Source organism: Falco punctatus, assembly GCF_963210335.1.
Source record: "Falco punctatus genome assembly, chromosome: 11".
Lineage (NCBI taxonomy): Eukaryota > Metazoa > Chordata > Aves > Falconiformes > Falconidae > Falco > Falco punctatus.
In genome coordinates this window covers 22,088,546-22,112,157 of record NC_137591.1, presented here as the reverse complement: position 1 = coordinate 22,112,157, position 23,612 = coordinate 22,088,546, and the positions used below count along the sequence as shown (strand labels likewise).

General features: G+C 40.3%; 1 long non-coding RNA gene across 1 annotated transcript in view; it reads right to left on the bottom strand.

Annotated features, from left to right (window-relative positions):
• The window catches only part of LOC308071571, a 377,062-nt gene extending 354,782 nt beyond the window's left edge, over nucleotides 1-22,280 (bottom strand). Inside the window, exon 1 of the long non-coding RNA XR_013931244.1 lies at nucleotides 5,291-22,280. This is a non-coding gene — a long non-coding RNA (uncharacterized lncRNA). The remainder of the gene's footprint in view (nucleotides 1-5,290) is intronic.
• Nucleotides 22,281-23,612: the final 1,332 nt, after the last annotated feature.

Here is a 23,612-nt window from a genome sequence, read left to right as displayed (position 1 = left end):
AACAAACTATATGAGAAGTACAGCGTTTTACGGAACAGATACATTAGATGCCATTTGTACATTTAGTCCAGCTTTTCTTGCCGAAATGTAGATGTTTAAGTGAAAAACGTGCCCAGCTTCTTGGGCTCATTTGCTTCAGTGTACGAACCCGCTGAAAGACAACATAAATGAACCTTCGTACCTTGAGCAGACAAGTAGCTGTAGTGGGGTAACACTTAAACACATTTTAAACCCCATAACATGCAACACAAGTGTATGGATCAATACCAGCAATATTTAATGTACAGAGCAGTTTGTGTCTGTTGTAGATAGCACTGTATGTACGCAGGATAGATTTCAGCACATTATTCCTTGAGGTGAACATGCATCCACATTTTCAGGAACAGCTACATACATTTAAGATTATCAGAATGATGAAGCCCTGACCCAACAACTGCGGCCAGTGGGAATTCACCATCAGTTTCTGCAGTAAAGAAAGTGCATGCAGGATTTTGATTGCTATTTTTAGACTTGCCCTTTGCTTTTCACCCAAGGCAGTACTGTACCATACTTGGCCAGTGTTGCATTGCTACATACATACATACGATGCTACAGCATAACAATACTTACAGTAGTACAACTCAGCTTTATACCATCATTAATGCAAAAAAGGTTAAGAGTTCTGTTAAACTCCTCACCTTCACACCAGTGGAAAGTAATGGAAACAGAACTGCATCAATGGGTTTTGTTTCTAAACAACTTTCTGAAACAGCATAAACTACATAAATTGTAGTTTAGGGACTGCTTGTGTCAACTACCTGAATAGCTGTTACTAACAGATGCTTTATGACAAAGTTTTCAAGAAGTCTTGGGAAAGCAGAAGAAACATAATAAAAATTTTCTCAATGCAGAAATCACAATTCTCATTAAGCAAGGGGTGAATCTTTGTCTAACACTACTTGTCACAGTTTTAAAGAATATTACAACACAAAATCTATTTAAGCTGCTCTAACTTATCATCCTAGTGTTTACCAGCTACTGCTCCCTATTTATTTACAGGACCCCATTCTACAATACTCAAATCACCAATCCTACCATCTAACTACGAAGCTTTCCTGACTTCAGACAGTGAAAACAGGATTTAGTTGTCTGAATACAGGCATTTAGCATCATTTTGGACAATCAAAGTAGTCTCAGGCACATAAAGTTATTTTTGCATAGTAAGTTACACTAGCCACTGAGTGCAGCATGCCCTGGAACTTGGGGAAGAGTCTCTGATAATATATTTATCACTATTTTTCTGCTTTTTGGTACAAAACTATAAATAAAAGGACTCTGAACCGTACAGAAAGCTGCCATTACCAAATGTGCAATAATCAGTTTTACAATCCACTTCAGATTTCACAGGAAAGATCTACCCCATAGGGCAGATTAGATTTGACAATCTGAGACTGATCTAAGCAGCGGAAGAAACTGAAGTCAAAACTGAAGCACAGGTACAAGAATTTTAAGAATTCTCTAGGTTAAATTCTTAGTAAGAACCATATGGGTCTCCATATCCTGCAGCTGTTGATGATTATGAAATATCTGCCAGCTGCCATAATCAAGGAAACCAACTCAACTAAATAATGCCACAGTAAAAGCATTTTTACTATGCTAAAGCATTTTTAACTTCAGGTAGTATCTGACCAGATTAGCAACAACTGTTTTGGAATCAGCTAACACGAAACAGGTAACAAGTGACTTCATTTACTGCAAAAAAAAAAAATTAGTTCAATTTTAAGAAAGAAAAATATTTCACCTTGCAGGAAGAGTGAAGCATTGGAAAACTGGTGTTACAGAGGCGATAGAATCCCTTTACATGGGAGACTATGAGCATTTTAGATGAACAAGTATCAGAGATAGTTTGGACCGGGATTTCTTAATTTACAGCTCACAGGACCCACATGATTTGCAAAGCAATTTAGCCTGCTAGCATATCAAGCTACCAAACTGCCATAGGAAAAAACAGCTTTAAACACCACTTTTCCCCCACCAGCCCCAAAACTGCCCTTCTCAGAAGTCACATAATAGTGTAGCTTTCAATGAAAACTAAGAGAAAAGCAATATCCAGTTCTTTTTAAAGATTAGTGTATTCCTAATTTTCATTTGGTACAGTACAGCATGACAGGCACATGCTGGATCACACCACTTGTGAAAACAGGAACACTCCCTGAATTTTACAGAGCTTTCAAGCATGCGTGAGTATTTCTAGCACAGTGTGAACTAAGTTTGGGATAGGACATAAAATTAAGACACTTTTAGAAATACCATTTCTGTTCCTTACTGTGATGATTTGACCCTGGCTGAATGCCAGGTGCCCACCAAAACCACTCTATCACTCCCCTCCTCAACTGGACAGGAGAGAGATAAATATAACAGGCTCATAGGTTGAGATAAGGACAGGGAGATCACTCAACAATTACAGTCACTGGCAAAACAGACTGGACATGGGGAAATTAGTTGAATTTGTTACCATTCAAATGAGAAAAACTCCTTCCCCCCACGCCTCCCTTCTTCACAGACTCAATTCCCAATTGTTCTACCTCCTCCCCCTAAGCAGTGCAAGGGAACGGGAAATAGAGGTTACAGTCAGTTCATCACACATTATTTGTGCCACCCCTTCCTCCTCAAACTCTTCCACTGCTCCAGCATGGGGTCCTTCCCATGGGAGACAGTTCTCCACTAACTTCTCCAATGTGAGTCCTTCCCACAAGCTGCAGTTCTTCACAAACTGCTCCAACATTGGTATCTTCCATGGGATGCAGTCCTTCAAGAACAGAATGCTCAAGCATGGGTCCCCCATGGGTCCACAAGTCCTACCAGCAAAACCATTTCAGCACAGGCTTCCCACAGGTCACAGGCTCCTTCGGACAACCACCTGCTCTGGTGTGGGGTCATCCACGGGCTGCAGGTGGGGATCTGCTCCACTATTAACCTCCACGGGCTGCAGGGACACAGCCTGCCTCACCATGGTCATCACCAAAGGCTGCAGAGTAGTCTCTGCTCCAGCACCTGGAGCACCTCCTCACCCTCCTGCTTCACTGACCTTGGTTGCTCTCACTCCTTTCTTCTGCTGCAATTGTCTTGCGCAGATTTATATTTTTTTTATCCTTAATATGCTATCACAGAGGTACTACCACCGTTGCAGATTGGCTCAGCCTTGGCCAGTGGCGAGTCCGTCTTGGAGCCAGCTTACGTTGGCTCCATGGCACATGGGGAAAGCTTCTAGCATCTTCTCACAGCAGCCACCCCTGTAGCCCCCTCTGCTACCAAGACATTGCCATACAAGCGTGCTACCCTCACCATGAATGCACAGAAAATTACACCACATATATCCAGCCATAGTTTCAAACGATGACATTGCAAAATACATTTATGGGGTTTTGCCAAACAATAAATCTTTACTACATTTCATCAAAATGACGGATATTCATCTATCAGAACTACCTAGATTGCATGTAGAACTACCTAGGTAGCATGGGGGGGTTGGGGTGGGGGAGGACAGGACAACACACAATCACACCACTGTAAAAAGCAAAAGTTTCAAATACTGAAGCACTGAAAATTAGTAACCACATTTACAAGTCCAATCCTATACTACTTACCTGACCAATCATACTTAATGAAAAAAACAGCTGAGTCAGGCACTCAGTTCCTGCACAAACAGCAGTCTAAAAGTTACCTGTTATAAGATCTATTCTGTAGTGACCATGGTGTTAAAAGATTTACAGAAGCTGGGACTGGTTGGCAAATGGTACATTAACTAAAAATGCTTTCTTCATTAATATTCATAAAATAATTTGAACAGCTTTATTCTCCATTAAATAACAACCCTCATAATAAAAATCTTTTTTCCCCATCATTCACAGCAAAATGAGACACTGTGTTTCAGTGCTATTCTCAATAGGCAGTCATTGCTACACTGAATAGATGACACACACTTTCACATTTAGAGAAAGGCTATTAGTGGACAAGCTATTGAGAGACCTCTTGACATCAGTAACTAAAAATACAGCCACACTCTGGCTTTCCATTTGCTTCCCGTTTCTTTTTGACCTATTCAAAAACTTTCAGTGAGACTTTCCAAGTTGTTCAATGATTTATTATCATACAGAATAGAATGCTATTTTATTCAGGTATTTGTATCCTTTTAATTAAAAGGCATGATTTTACAGTGCTAGAAAAGCTTATCCTTGGAGTCACAGAAACAACCTACCTAGCAAATGTGTTTGCAGGTTATGGGAAATGTCAGCAAAAATGCTGAATGAGCATTGAGAACAACAATGGGTGCTGAAAACAGGAAAGTTATTTGTGTTTATTTTTCATGAAATTATTTTAGTGACAAAAATTCCCTGTTGTTGAAAATGAACAGCTAAGAAGTCAATAGTCACACCATCAGAGCAGCACAAATCCTCTGGCTTATGGTATTACTATGGCCTTGGAAACAGCCTACCCACAGCCGAGAGCAGCTACCCACTGATTCTGCAATAGACAAGTGGATAAGCTCTTGTTACCGGGTTTTGTCTAAACTTACTTGAGCCAGTAATGTTAGTTTGTTTGTTTTTAATTTAGAAAAAGGAAATTCTCTATACAAGGGACTTGTTTCTTCACAACTTTCCACAGAAATCAGGCTCCTACATAAAGGTTCCATAGAAGAGATTTTTAAAGACATTTCACAGGCAATGTCTCATTACAAAATGCTTCCTTCTTCTTGTGCAAACAATCCAAACAAGCATAATATCCTCTCTGAGAAAAACAGCAGAAACCAGCATGCCCTTCCTCCTTGACAGCACATGCAAGCACTAACACAGTCCTTGAAAGTACTTCAATGACAACCGCATACATCGAAGCCACATCAAAAAGAAACAAAGTGACATCTCTTCTACAAATTGTGTAGTACACATTCTGCATGCTGTGCCCAATTGTAGAAACACATAAAACCAAGGGTCACTTTCTAGCATCACAGCTGACTTAGCTATGATTCAAAGAGCTTACTAAGGTCAAAGGCAGGGGGGTTAGGGGGGTGGGTGTTGGGGGGGTGGTGGTGTAAGGGTCTGCATAAATCTCAGTGTAATTCCACTGAATTATATGTGGACAATTCTTCAGGCAGACCATGTACCACAGTACAGTCTCTCAAACTGCTCTCAGAGTATACTAAATTCTCTGCTTATAAAATTACCATAGACTATCAGCTATGACGGTTTAGACCCACATTTACCACCATATAGTGCTCTGCATACTACTACAACTAACTTCAGTGTGTATGTACCTCTAGGCTGGCTGCCACTCCATAGCCATGTTGACACAGGTGGGAGAAATCCATTTGCAATTGTTCATACTCACAGTCATCATCTCAACGCTGCAGCACTCGTGTTCAATTGGAGTCAGGCTGAAACTTGGCCTTCCTTACCCTGTGGGATTAAAAAGAAAAGCCTGTCAGAAAAATATCAAGAGAAGGACACATATCAAGCTACTACTAATGGAGTGGTTGAAAGGGGTCACAAAAAGGAGGTCCTGCAGATCAGGACACATCTGAACTGAAGGACACTTGCAAGACAGCCAAAAACAAATCAAAACAAGACAGACCTCTGGCAACAATGAAGCTACTTGTCAATATTACAGGGCACGGACAGAACCCTCTCACAACTGAGAGGCACAGTACGTAAGTCAATGAGGATACAGACTCCCAAACTGATGCGGGATGGGGAGGAAGTTCTCAACTGCTACTCCAGTTCTGCTACACACAAGAGTCAGAGGCAGCCTGAAGTCTGGGAAACTTTGTGTTGAGTGCACTTTGTTGAGACAGGTTCCACTGCACATTGGGGTGGGGGCATTTCATAGCACTGCACCCTACCACATTATGAAGCACAGGCCACAGCACTTCATCCTAGCATTTTAACAAGTGTATTTCATAGCATTTTAACACGATATTTCAGGTTGCACTGCACATTAACAGGCAGGAGAGACCTTTGGAAGAACATAATATAGCAGTGATTTGCATTCACAAAAGCAGAGAGGTATCAGCATGGCAGGAACAAGGGGCCAAGAACACTTACCCCCTCCTGTTCAAAGCATTTCTTGCAGAACTATAATTTACCATATTTGCCAAAGACATAAAACAGAAATTTAAGAAGTGGAGTTTTATAATGGTGGTAACATTACAAGGCAGAACTGCCCTGCCATTTGCTCTAGACTAGACAGCTATGCTTTTTCTGTACCTCAGGGGAACTAGTCTAGCGAATTACTGCAAATCTATTTATTTTTGTGCTCTTTTTTGACAGTTAAACAAATATTCTTCCAGCTTCCAGGGCACAAAAAAAAAGATAATAAATCCTTCAAAATAGGTACCTACACTATTATCAACTCTGTTAATGCATACTGAGCCCTTCCCACCCTTGTTCTCCCATTTAACAAGCCCCCTCACATCCCTGCTACCCATCTCAATGCCAGACTTCCCTGAACAGCCACGCACAAGCATATGCAGGCACACCATATGAAGACACAAGGGGTAAATTTAATTTCAAATACAAATTGAAAGAAAAGAGATACTAGAAAACAAAATCTCCAGTTTCAACACTGGGAAAAGTCCATAAGAATAGTAGTTTAAATACAAGATTTTTTTTTTTAATCTATGATGGAAATTCAAAAGCATAACAACCATCTGCTGTTTTCAGTTCTCTTGCAGACCCTGTATTAAATGATGCAATGTTTTGCCTTCCAGAGCTTCAAAAATTGTGCAGGGATCTGCAGGGGAAGCTGAGATGGGGAGGGAAGAAATGAGGCTGAAGATGGCCCCAAAGTCTAAGGGCCAGACAGCTCAGCAAGGGAGAATCCTTAGACCTGCCAAGAAGGCAGTGAAGTGACTCAGCAGGACCCCACCACAGCCACACAGCAATCAGCCTGACTACTCAACAGCTCACTGCAGAGAGCTTTACTGTGAGCCAGGACTCAGTGGAAAATAACAGTAATAAGGAACACATGAACAAAAAGGCCACTTGGCTTGAGACCATGGTCTAGGCAGAGTGATTCTACTTCTCCAAGAGCAGCATGCTGCAGCACACCAATACTGGAAGTGGCCAGCCCAGCAAGTTTCTAACTCCTGCAAGCCTGAGCCCCTGGCACTGCTCAAAGCATCTCTGGTGTCTTGAGCCATGCGTTGGTACTGCCACAGCTGTCCTAGATTCTCTGCAGAAGACCAAGCTGAAAGCCAGTTATGCAGTAACTTCAAGACCAAAACATAAATGTAACTTTTTTTTCCAAGCACAAGGCTCTTCCCAAACTGTGTAACTAAAAATGAATGCCTGTACTAATTTCTGACTTCCATCATTTTTAGTGATTTGACTCAAACATTTGCACTTATACCCCAAAGCATTCACAAAAGTTGTAGTAATTCCATTCAATAAAACTAAAGAACAGACACTAATAACTTTAGTGCACTTGTGTAGGTACATATACATATATGTACATATCTGTACTTGTGAAAAGGTACCAATATTTCATACAAGTTGCACAAAAATCAGACTTCCCAAAATGGGGCTGAAGTTATCAAATACAAAACAAAACATGGAAATTCATTAAAAAATATTTGCAGATCATTCCGTAATATCATCCTTGACATTTCATTAACCATTCCTGATATTCTGTGGAAACATTAAAAAGGAAAAATACTCAATATCCATTAAAATTCTATTTAAGACAACACAAACAAGCAAGCTATTTTTTCTGAAATATTTCATAAAGTTTATGAAAAGTGTCCATTAAGAACTCACGAGATTACATCCCTGTTATCTTTGTAACTTCAATAATATTTTGTTACAATATAAATGAAATATTAAAAATTTGAAGTGAAAAGACTAATAAATGCACAGACAAGCTTTTCACACAGAAAAAAGTTGCAGAAAATAGCTAACATAATACTTGAAAGTATAATTTTCATATGTAACAACGTTTATGGTTTCATAAGAATATTTAAGAAATATTATTCCAAAATGCTTTCATAAAACATTCCTTATGTTTTCATTAAGAAACTTCATAAACCATTAAAAAAATACATACCATAGCTACAACTCCAGAAGTCACTAGAATTGGCTCCTGTGCTCATGGTAAATGCCCTCAGTCACTATAGATTTTTACAAGGCTGTCTCAGCATCTGCTCACAGAGCCTTAGCCTTTCCAGGCCTTAGTCCCCTAATTCTTGTCACAGGCCAAATCCATCCTTCTCCAAGCCCCCAGCACTTAGTCTGCAGCAGCTTAGTCGCACATTTTCTTCCTACGATCGAAATCGGCAGCAAGCAGCTAAGACTAGTGATGGATTAGATGGTCAGAGTCTCCCAGAATAACAAGGCCACAACCAAGATGCATACCCATTGCAGCCAGGGCAACAAAGCCATAAACAAGACCATGCAGGACGCCAGCATCACGAGCTTTCCTTGACAAAGAAACAGGCCTTTGATCAAGGAGGACTTTCCTTTCAGTGCTCAAGAGCTGGAGCTTCCCCAACTATCACAATGCAACAGGGAATAGGTTGCTAAACCCCAAATAGCCTGCAACATTTGCATGAGCAGTGAGGCTCCCTCACGAGACTGACCGCGAGTCAGCCACCCATCGCAGCCATGGGCTGAGGCAGGTCTCAGGGTGGTGCCATTCCCCCGCACCCAACACTTCTGGGCAGCCTCAAGTCATTCACCTCTGGGACAAGTTGTCAGACATCTTGTGCCAAGTGCCTGTGGCGAGGCAGGGGCAGCGAGGGGCTGCAGCCCCTGTGAGGGGAGGCTGGGGCTGCCCCGCACCGGGCACAGCCGGTTCCAGCCGGTTCCGCACCCGCCTCAGAGCGGAGCGCGCCTGCGTCCCTCAGCCAAACCGGTAGAGCCTCTGTCAGAGTGTGCTTAAGAAAGGGCAAAACACCACAAAGGCGGTGAGATGTGAGGTAAAAAGTGTTAGAAACAGCCCTGTAATCACAAAGGTCAGAGAGGAGAGAAGAAGGTGCTCCAGGCACCAGAGCAGGTGTTCCTCTGCAGCCCTCAGAGTACCCCACAGTGGAGCAGGTGGAGATGCCCTGAAGGAATCTGCAGCCCATAAAAAACCCACACAGGAGCAGGGAGAAGTGAGGAGGGAGCAGCAGAGAAGAGCTATTATTTCCAAACACCAGGATATTCCTGAACTGTGTAACTAAATGTGAACGCCTGTTCTATCAGACTGACTATCCCCCCCATCACTCTCTGCATTTTAATTTCCTGTATTTCTCACCATCTGAATCTACTTTAATTGGCAATAAATTAGTATTTCCCAAAGTGAATCTGTTTTTCCCATGATGGTAATTGGTAAATGATCTGGTCTTTATCTCAGCCTACATACTCTTTCATCCTACTTTCTCACCTTGTCCTGTTGACTAGGAGTGAGTGAGCAGCTGGGTGGGCATTTGGTTGCAGCACAAGGTCAACCCACCAGACGTCTGTAGCAAACCATCTTGATGAACTGACATTCCACAAGCACCACCAGTTTGCAGTAGATCTGCAGAGCTAAACAATTGCTGAAAAATCCTCCAACACTATGTGATACTTGTTTCATGAATCCAGACACAACACCATAATGAGGAGGACAGCTGGATAACACTGTCCTCCCATCCCAACTCCTGTTGTTGTGGTGGGACAACTGCCAGGGCTGCTACAAAAATTGTTATGCAGCATTTGCAAAGAGATTGCCTTGCAAAGCCATAGGCATCTCTCAGTGGAATTTCAAGTACACATCCGCAAACCTCTGTATCTGCCTGTATTTACCTCATCCAGTCTTGCATTGCACCATTTCAGTCACACTGAAAGCAGGACCAGCAAGTCAATCAAAAAGATAGATCTATTCCTCAGGGGATAACAAAGGAGGAATCATACGAATTTATTATATTCCTGCATATGCAAATACAACAGCTTGCAGGTGGCTTCTACTCCATATGGGAGAGCATAGCATAACCCACAGAGATAAGACACCAATTAAGAATGCCAAAAACTTCATACAGGAAGCCCTACTATCTGAAAAGAAACACTGACTTTAGTATGGCTGGGGTTTGTTTCTGGCCATGTGTATTCTCATTTGTCTGCACAAGCCACAAGAATTCAGAATGAAACAGGCTGTCAAGTTCCAGCAGCTTTGAAAGCCCACACTTCTCTTCACTCATGCATGGACAATGCATAGAGCTGTAGTCAGGGTGCTGAGCCAAATTTTCTGCATCTGGGGAGCAGTTCTGGCTGAAGTTACTTATCAAATTAGAATGTTAAGCCAACAAAACAAGGATTCTTAAAAAATAAATATTTAAAAATGTATCTGTAGCTGTAACTTCATATGTATGTAGAATCACAGTGTGCAAGTGGACCTCAAGAAATAATCAACTATACCTACATCGTTCCTGACAAATACCTGTCTAATCCAACCTAAAAAAAAAAACCTTCAACAAAGAAGATCCACCACCTTTTCACAGGTGGTAAGTTTCCTCTCTACTTGGAGAGAAACAGACCTCTGAACAGAAGTCAGACAATTAAAAAGTGATATAGTAAGACAGACAGTGAACACATGTAAATACTCATTGTACAAATAAAGAAAGGCAATTAGAGTGATCACTGAAAAGCCCTCACACAAGGGGAGCTATCCTGACACAAAGATGCTTTACTAGTCAGTTCAGCTAAGCCTTGAACCCAATTTATACTTGCACTTGTTCCTGTGATATTCATATTCTGCCCACTGACCCTTTCCTAAACTTTACCCTTTCATCGAAAGTACTAGAAAGTCTTACTCAACCCAGTCACCACCACCTCAGCCATGAGCAAAGACAGCTTGGTTGCTTCACTTGATGTCATTCTCATTTATCTTTGTGTTTCCATCTGCCCTCAGAGAGGCTCATGGGGCAGCCCCCAGCAAGTTGCTCAATCTTTCCTCTTCCCTATGCCAATATTTTAAGGGTTCTCTTTGATCTTAGCTGCAAGTCTAGGACAACTAAACCTCACCAGACTAGTAGAAGCTACAAAAGTAAATCACAGGTTTTTTCATTATTTTATTGTCCTCAAGGACCCTTAGCATTTTCTTACTTATCTCTTCTCATAGCCACTCTTTCGGCTCTAGTTAGTTTTTAGTTCTACCCCTGTTCAGTTTAAATCTGAATTCTGTCGGTAAGTCACACGGGTAAACATAAGTGCACTTGCTTTAAAAAAAATACTTACACACAACTCACTGTCATTCTTTAGTCACAGAGGTCTTTCCTAACTAAATTAATATATCTTTCAACATCTTTATAATAAATCAAATTAAAGCACTTCACCCAAATACATTCTGATTGTTGCAGCACAAACAAACTAGTAGGCTGTAACAAGGCTTTTACCATCGGTCAGATTCTACTGTCAGTGCTGTTTCTCCTGCTCCAGAGATCAGGCCACACTCCTCCTCCTCCTCCATCCAGCCACCTCTCCCACAATCCTCAGGGCTATTTAACCACTTAGCAGGAACGAGCTACAGCTGCACATCATCCATGTCAATCAACCCACTGCCTCTGAGGCAAGACCACAGCTGCATGTTATCAATGCTAATCAACCCACTGCCTTCCTTCCTCTACATCTGATTTTATAGCCAAATCATATTTCTGTTGTGGATGCTTTGCCTAGGTAAATTTGTCTTAAATTTAGTTTGCACTACAGTTATGAAATCATGCAGTAGCATTTTTTTCTTATGCTTCTCTAGGTATTAAACCAAGGAGACTAGATGGATAAAGACATATTTCAGCCTCCAGTGGTTTGATTTATATTTGGATACATTATTATTTTTAGCTGTATAGAGTCATGAGTTGTAAGTATTCTGAAAATCAAATTAGAAACAGATAGTAGCTTTAGGACAAACTAGAAGAAACTTTTTGCTCTTATATGAGAAATAAAATACCCTAAATCCAACACAGCTACCAAACTGGCACAAGCTTTAAAACAATGGGATTTATAGAACTTTTTTTTTTTACTGCTAAATTTTTTACAGTTTTAAAATGCAGACATAGCAGGAAGAAAATTTTCTCATATCCTGCTGCTGTCATTTGCAATTTATGCATACTAAATGCTTCTTTATGCTCCTGAAATAAAAAGAAATAAAGAATCATTTTCCTGAGGTCTTGATTTCTAATAAATGTGGTTTTATATGCATATGAACTAGCTAAGTAGTTGGAGATATTAGGTCTTCACAGATAAAGGCAGGATCCTGGACAAGCTGGATAGGGGAACTGGGGACTATAGCAGGGCCCATCCCATAGTACCTGACAATGAGAGCAGGGCAGCTCTGAAGATGGCAGCCAGCTTTAATCATGATCTCTGTCCACCAGGTAAATTCATGGTGATGAGGCAGGTCTGAGGCCAAGCATGGTGGTCGATCCACAGGTGAGGATCAGACACAGCCTAGAGATTGCCGAACGGACTCATAATGACAGGACAGCTCTGCCAGCAAGCCCATGCATGGGCCACAGTCCATATCAGCAAAGTCCACGGACACAGACAAGCATAGCTGTGGTTAAGCTGGAGACCAGCACCCCTACAGCATTGCTCAAAAAAAGACTGGTGGCCCAGACCTGAGCTTAAATGGTGCTCCTGGGCCTGTGGCCAGGGCTGGAAGGCCCCAGGTGAGCCTCATCAGGGCCATTAAACCTATCAGTGCTTCAGGGCACCTGACAGAAGATTCCTTGAAATCGGTGACATGCTGCCTTGTTGAAGCTCACTGTCTGAAGCACCTCGTCATTCACCCTGAAGAACTACAGCTGGTGAGGAATAAATCTTAATCTGTTGTCAGTGCTCCCATTCATCATGGTATCATTAAAGAAAATCAGAAAATTAATCTTTGGTGAAAATGGGTCAAATTAAGTTACTTATATATCTCAGTCTGCCTAACTCTTTTCCCCATGACAATTTAGTAGCTCTACTAATATTAGGCATTTCCACCACCACACCACACCACCCCCCAGTATTTTTGTGGAAAGAATTTTGCTCAAAGGACAGCATAGCTGTCAGTAAAAAGTAAAATTATTTGGCTCTTTCTAACAGGACAGGTTTCCATTGAACTCATTCTAAACCACTACTCAATGTGTTGTACAAATTAGGTGATTGTCTTATCTACAAGACATTCAGAACACAGCTCATGTATAAATGGGAAAAAAAAAGAAAAAAACCCTGCAAGTTATTTCAACCCAAGAAGAATCAATCTCTTCCAGAATCAGTTAAGTCTCTGCAAAAGCAATTACTCTACAGCAACCAGAAAGCCAATAAAATTCAGAGAAAGTTCCTACTGGCAGATATCTCTAGTAAACACACCTCTCTATATGTTCAGATGGCTGAGGTTGTTTATACTATCTTCCATCCAAGCTGTTTCCCCATTACTGTGTTTTTCCTTGTAGTTTTTGGGCTTGGCTGGTTTAAATTAAAAAAAAAAAAAAAAGACAAATGTAACATGGCCACTGTTCCATACATAGCAATACCTGCCCTGTTTCTAGCAAAGCACATGTGTAACATTGACCCAAGCTATCTCACTGGGGCCAGAGAATAAAGGTCACCTTCTTATTAAGAGTTGTGTTTTCTGAAGCCTGCTGTCAGAGCCATTTGGAGACACTGCAAATGGTGAGCTACCACAGCAAAGAAGAAAGGAGGAATAATTTAAAAACCTAGTCCAAAACACTCTTAGCACAAGGGATCCTTAATCCCTTGCATAATGTGATTCTACTTGAGCATAATATAGTCTGGCCTTTCAAACACCTTTTAAAATTAATTTTCTTCCTGTTTCCTACTTTTTAATCTCCACAGTGGACAAACTTCTTGAACATTAGGAGGGAGCAGTCTAACCTATACAAGCATTAGCACCACTCAGCTTTTTAAATCTGTAGAGTCCAGAGCAATTAATTCAAGAGTAACAGTATTTCACAGTGTTTTGGAAATGACACAGCATGCAGAAGAGTTTCACAGCTCATCAGTTTTAAAACATTTTATAAACAAATGCTTATAATTTAAGATCAATTATGATCTAACTCATGTATGATTTTCTAATGAAGTCAAATGATTAAATAATCATTCAGAAGATATTTTTAATTCCCAGTTAGGAAACCAGTAGTAAATCTAAAAACTCTAACACATTTCCATCAGTTCTTCTTTCTTTAGTGCTTTTGGCTTATTACTGAAGACAGATTTTTATTTATCTGGAAAATACTGTTCTATCTGAAAGTGATGTCACAAATTGAAGAATGTTTATTTTGATTGGATGTTTAAATCAGTTTATTTTCTGCAAATTTATAGTATTTAGTAAACATATATTTAAACTCTGCATAGCTGTTTTTAATAGATAGTATTTATTACCAGCACACTTCTGATTGAAACTAGCATTTCTTTCTTTTTTAATTTCACACATATTATTGGCCAGTTGTATTTTACCCTGACCATACTCATAGCTTGAGTTAGCACAAAGCAACCAAATTGTCTGCATGCAAAATTCAGTGCAATGTTGTCCTAGTTTTAGCACAGTTGGAGGACAGATATAACAAATGACTCAGGGATATTCTGAGTAGTGGTAAACAAAAGATAACTGCTAGTGCATGAACAAAGCCATTACTTCCCTGTTCCCCTATAATTTGATTTAAAAATTGAAACTGGATAATTACTACATGACTCTTTTGTCAATGTCAGAATTAAAAGCGTTAAGACAATAGCAGGCATTTCTCCAAGCCATGCTAGGAATACTATTTTTTTTTTGTCAGTCTATGTTCAAAACAACTGTATACTCAAATTCTCACTTCTGGAGTTTACAAATACCTTCTAGTGGCAGTCAACAGTGCTTGTTTACATGGACAAAGGGCCCACAATGATATGTCTGTATGCTTTAGAGCATTCCCTGCAAAATGGTTATCCCATTCAAAACCCACACATGAAGAGATGTTGAGCCTCTGCTACAAATGGGTTCCTCAACAATGCAGACCTGTGATATGACTTAAACAGCCACATCTGTTGCAGGGATTTAAATCACCCTGCAGCAGCAGCTACACGTTTGGCTGTGAAATGCTGCGCAACATTGAGAGAAAGCCTCTGAGATGTTGAAAACTTATGTGGTGAGGCTTGGAAGGCAGCAGGATTTTAGATGCTTACTGCACGCTCAGCCTTAAATTACTAGCTGATACAAGCTTTAGAAAAAAGTTGTGGCCTACCCTCTTTCCATTCCTTAAGGGAAATTCTATTAGAACTACTAACGTGCACATTAGAAGAAACAAGATTGTCGGAGCTCTTAGTGTCACCTTCTAGCATGCCAAGTAGAAGAAAAGAATAGATGTAAAGAAAATAGGAAAAGACTAAAAATCAACTCTTAAATGTTGTTAAATGTAAGTTAAAATAAAAGAAACATTTGATGGCCATGGATAAAAATGGTAGCCTTTGCCCTTTAGGCTTGTGTCTCTGGACTAACATAGCAGAGTTAGTGAAGAAAAGTTAGATGTGCTGATAGGCATAGCCCCACAAGAATTATGAACAATGAAATCCCACTTGTAATTTACCTGGTTTCATGTTTCTGCACAAATCCCAAGTGGAGGATTTCCCTGTGATATTATCTAGGGTTCACAAACTTTTCAAGAGACTGAAGGATCCATTCCAATGGAATTACTTCAGTCCTGTGGAACGAACTAGTTATGTACACCTCTTCACCTTTTAAAAAGATGCCCTTACAAACTGGACATTCTTTCTGCTATTTGCCTCTTTGCTGCTGCCAGTGTCACAAAAAGTGACAGTTGGCAATGTGGAAAAGAACAGCTGCTTCTGTTCTTTTGTCTTCATCATTTTTTTCTGTTTTTAGAAAGGGTTGCTCTTCTAGTGTTGATGTAAGAATTCTTTACTGTAAAAAAAGAAAAAGAGGAAGGAAAAAAGTAAATATATTTACAAGAAAGAAATAGAAAGACAGAGGATGTTAGTTAAATCCTTACAAAGAGTTAACAAAACATGGCCTTCAGAGAAGGAATAGACACCATAAATATGTCAAGCTGGGGTACAATAAGATAAACTCAAGGAGAACCAAATGGTTACTGAGACTAAACAGAAAATTACTGGAACTATGTGTGAACTATTTTAAGTAGCATATTAAAAGATCCACCCTTGAGCAAAGAAAGCCCTCTACTAACAAAGCTCCCTCCCCACAGAACGCGTGGTGAAAAAAAAAAACATTTTACCTTTAAATGGAGACAAGGCTTGTAAGAACCAACGAGAATGAAGCTGACTAAATGTAATTGTAAACAATTGTTCAAAGTGTATAAAATGTTTTACCACGTGTTAAGAGGCATGCCAGCTTTGTGCATTACCCATCTGTAACAGCGTAGTAGCATCCATCTCTGTGCAGACACGCAATAAACAAATATCTGGACAGTGTGTGTGGATTGGCTCTGGCATATCGAGTGAAGAACCCAGATTTGCGATAACAGTGTATAAGCATAACAGATTAGATTTTTGAAAAGATGCAATCTCATGGAGGGAGGCGCTTAAAATTCAATTACAGTTAAAGTTTAGCTATCTTTCAGAACACTATAAGTTTACATCAGTCTGAAACAATATCTTTAAAAGCACTTGATGGAAAAACTATGCCATGTATCTTCCTATTCTCCTCAAAACTTAAAGCCAAGGCAGGAAGAAAGAAGACTTTGCTTCAAAGCTCCACACAGTAAAAGAGCACCTAAAACCGTATATAAGTCTTTTGTTCTTTATGTAGCCAGTGCAAATCCAAAATTATTTCGTTTCCTAAAGATAACCCAGATTGACGCTGTGATTTGGTTGATGGGTTTGTCTTTCTGACCACAAGAGAAAGAGTGGTTTACACAACCACTGAAATTTTCACTTTGTTGAATATTTTTCATCCATATTTCTAAAGAATCAGTGCTCTGTTTATCTGTATCACTGCACACTTTATAGGCCTTTACTATTGGACACAAGGCCCCCCACCATCTATTCTTGCTGTTGATGCAGTTCTATCTCAAAAAGACTCATACAAACAGGAAAACAAGGACTTTATTATGAAGAAGACCTTAACATCTGTATGCTGTAGCTGAAGAGCTTTATGCCTAGTGACAGGATCTGCTAGGCCATGGAGAGCTCTGAGTATAGGAAGTCCTCAAATTGCAAAACCCACTTGCCACATACTGCAGAAGAACTAGGGGACGTTGACATTTTTAACGTGTAAAATAATACTCATGCAATAGTAAGGCAAGATGGAAGAAGTTTCAGAATTCATCCAATAATTTTGGAAGTAGTATTCTAAGAGTAAAATTTGCGGAGACAGGAATGAGACATGAGAGAGGGACTAACTGAGACCCCTATCATAATGAAATCTCAGCTTTTTTCCTGGTTGAGTGCTTTGGGGAGCAGACACGGTGTTTCTGACCTGCCTGCATATTGATGGCTGACCTTCACATGGGGCTGATGTAGTGGAGGTAGTTACTACTGCTCCTCATAAAAACGTGCTTTTGGTCTGGGTCATCTTTAGCCAAATGCCACAAGCTCCACAACGAGGAAAGTCACATTACCTCCTGCAGCACTGGGGGTTCAGTAGAGGCCCTTAAGGGACAGCCTTACATTTGAAGCAGAGCTTTTGTCTCAAATTTGCTTATGAACACAGGACTAAATATTACCATGGGGCATATACTAAGGATGTACAGCCCAATGACTCTCCATCAGGCTTATAGTGCAGCTAAGGCTTGCTTTAATTTGTGTCATATCACAGCAGACTCCAACGGACCATTCAAGCAGAGACAGAGCTTCCTCATGTTTCTGATGATAAGCCGAGCTGAGCTCTAACTCCAAAGACATTCCTAGAAGACAGCAGTGACTTTAACTTGAGTGACTGGCTTAAATCCTAACTTGTCAGTTCAGATCTCATTGGGTCATTATTAATTTATTAAGCAACAAAGAGTATGTCAAAATTGTTAGTGGGTGCTGAAGCAGGCATCCATATCATGCTGCTACTTACTAACACTACCTGTGGCAGAGAGAAACTGCAACAAGACCAACTAGCCAAATCTCAGCAGCTTTTGCCCTATCCCCACAGACACTAGCTTGCTGAATATTTGAGTGTCATGCACTGGTTGTTAGCAGGAAATACTTTTTAAAGGACAATTGAATTTCATATAAAACAACAACTCACATTTTCTCTAGCTGCTAGTAACTTTGATTAGGGAAAAACAGTGGCCCTTCTACTTCCTGCATAATTGAAGAATCACACTGTTCTTCCTGTGGTTTTTCTTGCTTATGATTTTCCATTGTAATCCATTAAGTGCTACAGTATTAGCAGGGATTTAACACACCAGATTTAATCAACAGTACCTCTCATACATCAGCAATTGTGCTCAGAGAACTGTAAGTTAAATACTGTTTTTGGCGAAATATCTGACCTTTCTTTCCCTCTCAAGTCTGCATCTCCTAATTACAACTTTCCTTGTTTTGGTATAAAATATTGGCAAGGTCAAACCCTGCCACAGCACTTGCAAATTTCCTCAAGAGGCTCACAGAAATGGCCTAACTGCTTGTACAAACCATGACTGCAAATGTGTTTGGATTATCTGCATATTTTGTATTCATGAGGTTTACAGTTCTAGCTTGCATCCAGGAAAATTGCTTTGATTTTTTTTAAGTCTCTGAGCAGAAGGCAAATAAAAAATATAATATGCTTACTACCACACACTGTGTTTTAAATTCCTGCTACATTTCCCCTCACAATTCCTTTTCCATCAGTCTTCCTGTCCTGGAACATGTCCCTGAAATTTGCTGACATGGCAGCAGAGGACATCTTCTGGTTGACATCTTTTAAAATTAATTCTACTAAAGAACATTTGTTTCTTCTCTTGTACCTCAAAGCAACTGGACTTCATTCCTGGGTCAGAAAGAAACAAACAACATGAATAAGTGGTCTTCATCTTCAACACGTCATTATTTTGCAACACAATGGGTAGGTTTACCTAACTGTAACCTTAAAGTCCCTGTATTGAGCCCAGCTCTCACCTCACAGTCATCAGGCTAGTAGCATTGTTATGGACAAACAGTATATTCCTCCACTTGATACAAGCTCAAATCAATAAAATAGAGCTTCACGGAACATGCACCATGGATCTATTTCCACAAAAACATAGGAAAAAATGAGCTGCAAATGGCTCAGCATTAGAGCACTGAAACAGTCCATGAAATACCTCCAAGTGTCCATCCCATTCTGGAGCAACTAGAGAATATATGTAAGGTCTGTAACATTGCTGGTTTGCTCCTGGAGTTTGAGCGTAACCGAAGTCTGTAGAAACACTTTGAGTCCTACCAATGGATCTGGACTAGTTTTCAAGAATGCAACCAACCACTAGCGTCCTCAACATGCATAAGTGCTATTCGTTCCCTTCTCTGAAAATTAGCTGAGAGGCAGATCAATAAAAGCAAACTCCAGTCTCACTGGCTGGTGCTTCATTCACTGCACCTTAAGCCTGTGTCAGGCCCCTACCTCACCTGCCCTCCACATCCCCAGCCTATAACCACGCACTCCTCTCCAAGCCTTTTGTCAGGAAAACAGCAAAACGCATTGGAAGGTTTGAAAGTTTTCCTTATTATACTATGATTTAGCTTTTTTCATCTCATTTGAGGTAGTTCAATTTTGCCTGAGCAAAATGTTTTCAAACGTAAAGTCTACTACAGGAGCCTGTAACACTACTTTTCTTCCTAAAAACCTGCATAGCCAGTTTCATCTAGGAGAACATTCATCTACTTTGATTAAGAATACTGAAATCCCCATCCTTCTCCTTCATTTTGTGTCTTCATTTCACATTCTAGCTCTAAATACCTGACCTGAATTTCAGCAGGATGCTAGCATGTCTCTGGGGGCTCCCTGAAGAACGAGGGGATATTTCAACCCTGGCCCATCACTACTTCCGGAATACTAATATTTTTTGCTGTGTGTTTTCCAGTCCATTTGATAATTTATGTCCATGATTATGAGGTGCAAAATCCAGGACATAACACAGAGTACAGTTAGCACATTTGCACTTAAAATGTCACTCATACTAGAGTCAAACTCACACCCTGCTGGAATTTTAACAGCTTCTCCTGCCATGAAAAAACTTCAATAGTATTCTGCTATTGGTTCATTTTGTCCCTCCGTGCCATACGTCAGTAAAGTAATCATGTTTTAATAAAAGAGAGTGCTTGTTTAAAAGACAGTAAAGAAAAGCTGTTCTCTTGATTTAGTTTACAATTTGGAAGGGCTTCAATAAATTAAGTACACCAAGTGCTAGAACAAAATATATTAAGAGGCCCTCCTTCCATAAAACACAGAATGACATTTACAAATGTATGTCCACAGCACACAGTACTAACAACTAGGTAAGGACAACATTCTGTTCAGCACCATCTTCAATACAATTTGTTCCCTTTGAAGCTTAAAATCTCATGATGCAGAAGAAAAGATTGTCTCTCGATGCCAATCATTAGTATTTCAGTCCCGTCAGGCAGCAAAGGAAGACTTTTTCTAAAGTAACAGGTGGATGAGTGTGGATAACTGGCTGGCTGAAAAGGGTCACATAGACATAGTCCAGCTGGCTGGACAAAAATGCACATCGCTCTCAGCTTATCTGAAGTAAAGCAAAAGTTACACAATAACAGGAAGATTGCGGTGGGAAAAGAATGTTGCAGGTGGGAACAGATAACTACAGAAGAGAAACTAGGGGCGGGCTTGGTATTTAGGCAACTAACCAATAATGAGCTTAACTTTTGTAATATGTATGAGCTAATTATAACAAGGCATAAAAGGTGACTGTAAGGTACAATAAACGAAGTCTGCTGATTACTCATATTGAGTGACTGTGTCTTCCCTCCGTTGCGACAGATGAGAAGCATGTTTGTCCTGGAGGCGGAGTGAAAAATGAAGGTAAGCGTAGCCATGCTCACCGACTGCTGCCATTGCCACCAGAGAAGGCAAGCTGCAAGACGCCTGTCTTTTCTCCTCTAAAGGAGCCTGGCATCCATAAAGGGCTACCACTCTGGCAGCTCCATGAACTAGATTTAGACGAGGCACCTGAAGAGCAACAAGGCCAGGCTATCAGCACACAGCAACACTGCCACCTGTTCCCCTACCAGCCAGCGCAAAGGACAGCCAGGAATTCCCCACCAGCTGCTGTCACAGCTTTGGTATTCAGAGCAGACACAGCCAGAGAAGATGGCTTGAGGGATAATGAAAAATACTGAGTTTTGAAAGATGAGAAAGAAAAAAATAGTGAGGCTCAAGGGTAGCAGAGAAGGTGCTGGAAGGATAAGACAACCTGGAACTTGACCATTAAAAAAAAAAATTGTTAAAGGCAGTGAAGTGCAAATTCAGTGAAGTGAGAGTGCAAAAGAGGTGTTCAATAGAGATTCTGGAAGAACAAAGGAATGGGCTGTATAAAGCATTCTCAGAAATGTGGAAGCAAAAGCATGGGAAGGCATAAGAAAAATGTGAAAACTTGTTCCTAGTCTGAAGTAATTTCATTTAGTGTGATATGTGAGCCTATTGAATGCTGAGGGGAAGGAGATAATAAACCAGAGGGTTTTTCTTTAAGAAAATCTCTCTTCTGTACTACAGCTTCTTTGCAACTCAGTGGGAAGTATTTCAACAAAACAAACCAACACACGTGTCACCTCTCAGCACAGCAAATGAACTCACAGTTCCTTATGCACTGGGTAGATTGCGGTCTGTACCTGAGCTACCTAACCTGAAGCTCATTCAGGCATCTCCATGCTGCACTGCAGTCAGTTTGTTAATACAGCATAACTGAAGCCTAAGAAATATGAGCCTTTACAGGTACCTGTACACCTTCAAATCCAGAAGGCTTGCCATCTTCCCACTAATTTGTTGTACAGGCTACTGTACTTCATAGAACCGATTTGAGGGAGATGAAAAAAAGCTATTTGTTGTCATAGAAACAGTAGGACTTTGTGCTACTGTGTAGACTGATATGTGAGGATATTATTGTTTGGTCTTTTTCCAGGCAACCAGATTGAGAAACACTAAAAAGCTTTTAAAAAAGCCCCTGAAATTTTGCCAAACAATCAGATCTACAATTTCCACAAACACATTCAAATATTTACCAACTGTTGTGGGTAAATGTGAAAAGCCCCGGGTATGGGAAACGCTGTTGAAAAAACATACATTCTTGACCCCAAAAAACAAACAAGCAATGGACACCTTGTAAGGCTACAGGAAATGTCCAAAACCCCATAATCAGTTATGAAGAGCCAATTGTTTTCAATTCCCACCACTTAGCTGAGGCTAGTATTTTAAAAGCCTATAGTTAGCACGTTAATTAACATTAATACCTCAAAAGCAGATACCCCCAGGGCTTAACAGCTGCAAAGAGAACCACTAACTGAGAGAAAAGGTGTCTATGACTTTCCTTTACCTTCTTTGTAACTGGAGATTAACAGTGTTAGTAAAATCATTGAACAGAATGCAGAGTAGTGACCGACTCTTCTAACACTCCAGGTAAACAGCTGTGTTCCCCTATTAGCTCCAGAAGAAGACAGGTTTACACCTGAGTTACAATTCATAGACCACAGAAATATAGAACAATTGGAAGTGTTCTAGGTTGTCTCATTTACTTTGGACAAAAGAAGCTTTCTTTTACCAGAACGTATTTTTCTGTAAAATTTTTCCTAAAAATATCTTCATCCTCCATTTGCAGAGCATAATTTCTTGGCTAAGACAAGAGTGGAAAGATAATTCAGATTATATTAGTTCATAGAAAAGGTGATATTTTTTGAAATATTTTATTTGGCAACAGAGTATGACTAGGACAGATTACACAAAAGTTTAGCTGTATGCTGGGTACGGGGAGGGGGGAGCAGTTTAGAACATAAAGGTGACCCCTTAATCCATCTGCATTGAAGCTTCCCATTCTTATCTCAACAGTCCAATTTTCTCTCCATCTGTCCCAAATAGTTCAAAACCCTGTCCCATTCAGCATAGAAGTCACTGCTTCCATACTGGAAGCCACACAAAAAGATCCAAACAGCCTTACATGTCCTGTGTGAAGAATAATAAAAACACCAGCCCTGTGACTTGCAAACAGCCTGTCTGTCATGCAGGCATGACATCATCCGACATCTATGAATTAACATCCAGCTGTTGTATTGCCCCAAAAAAATATTCTCCAATTTTTCTTACTGAAGTAATCTGCTTCTATTACAGAATACATCTTACTCTTCTCCTGTCTCTACTGAAGCAGTCAGAATGCCTTAGGAATTGTAAACATGCAATTACTCAGCTTTCAGCTCTCTTAGGCTATGAAACTGGACGGATGTGACACTAAACTGGGCCGTGAGGAAATGAAAGCAAAACTGCTGGAGAAGCAGTTTGGGTGGGAGTGATTTTCTTACATTTAATGTCTAATTTCTCCTTGGAAAACAGCCTAAGCTGCAGCCAGCCAAACAGCCTCCTCCTATGCCAGATCCAGCATCCATCCTCTATTCCAGCTTCCTTTTGTGGGTTTAAGCCCTTCATATTCAACGTAATTGCCAGTTCCAAGAGCAATCTAATGCAATGCAGGAGGGCATAAGCCTTTGGGAAAA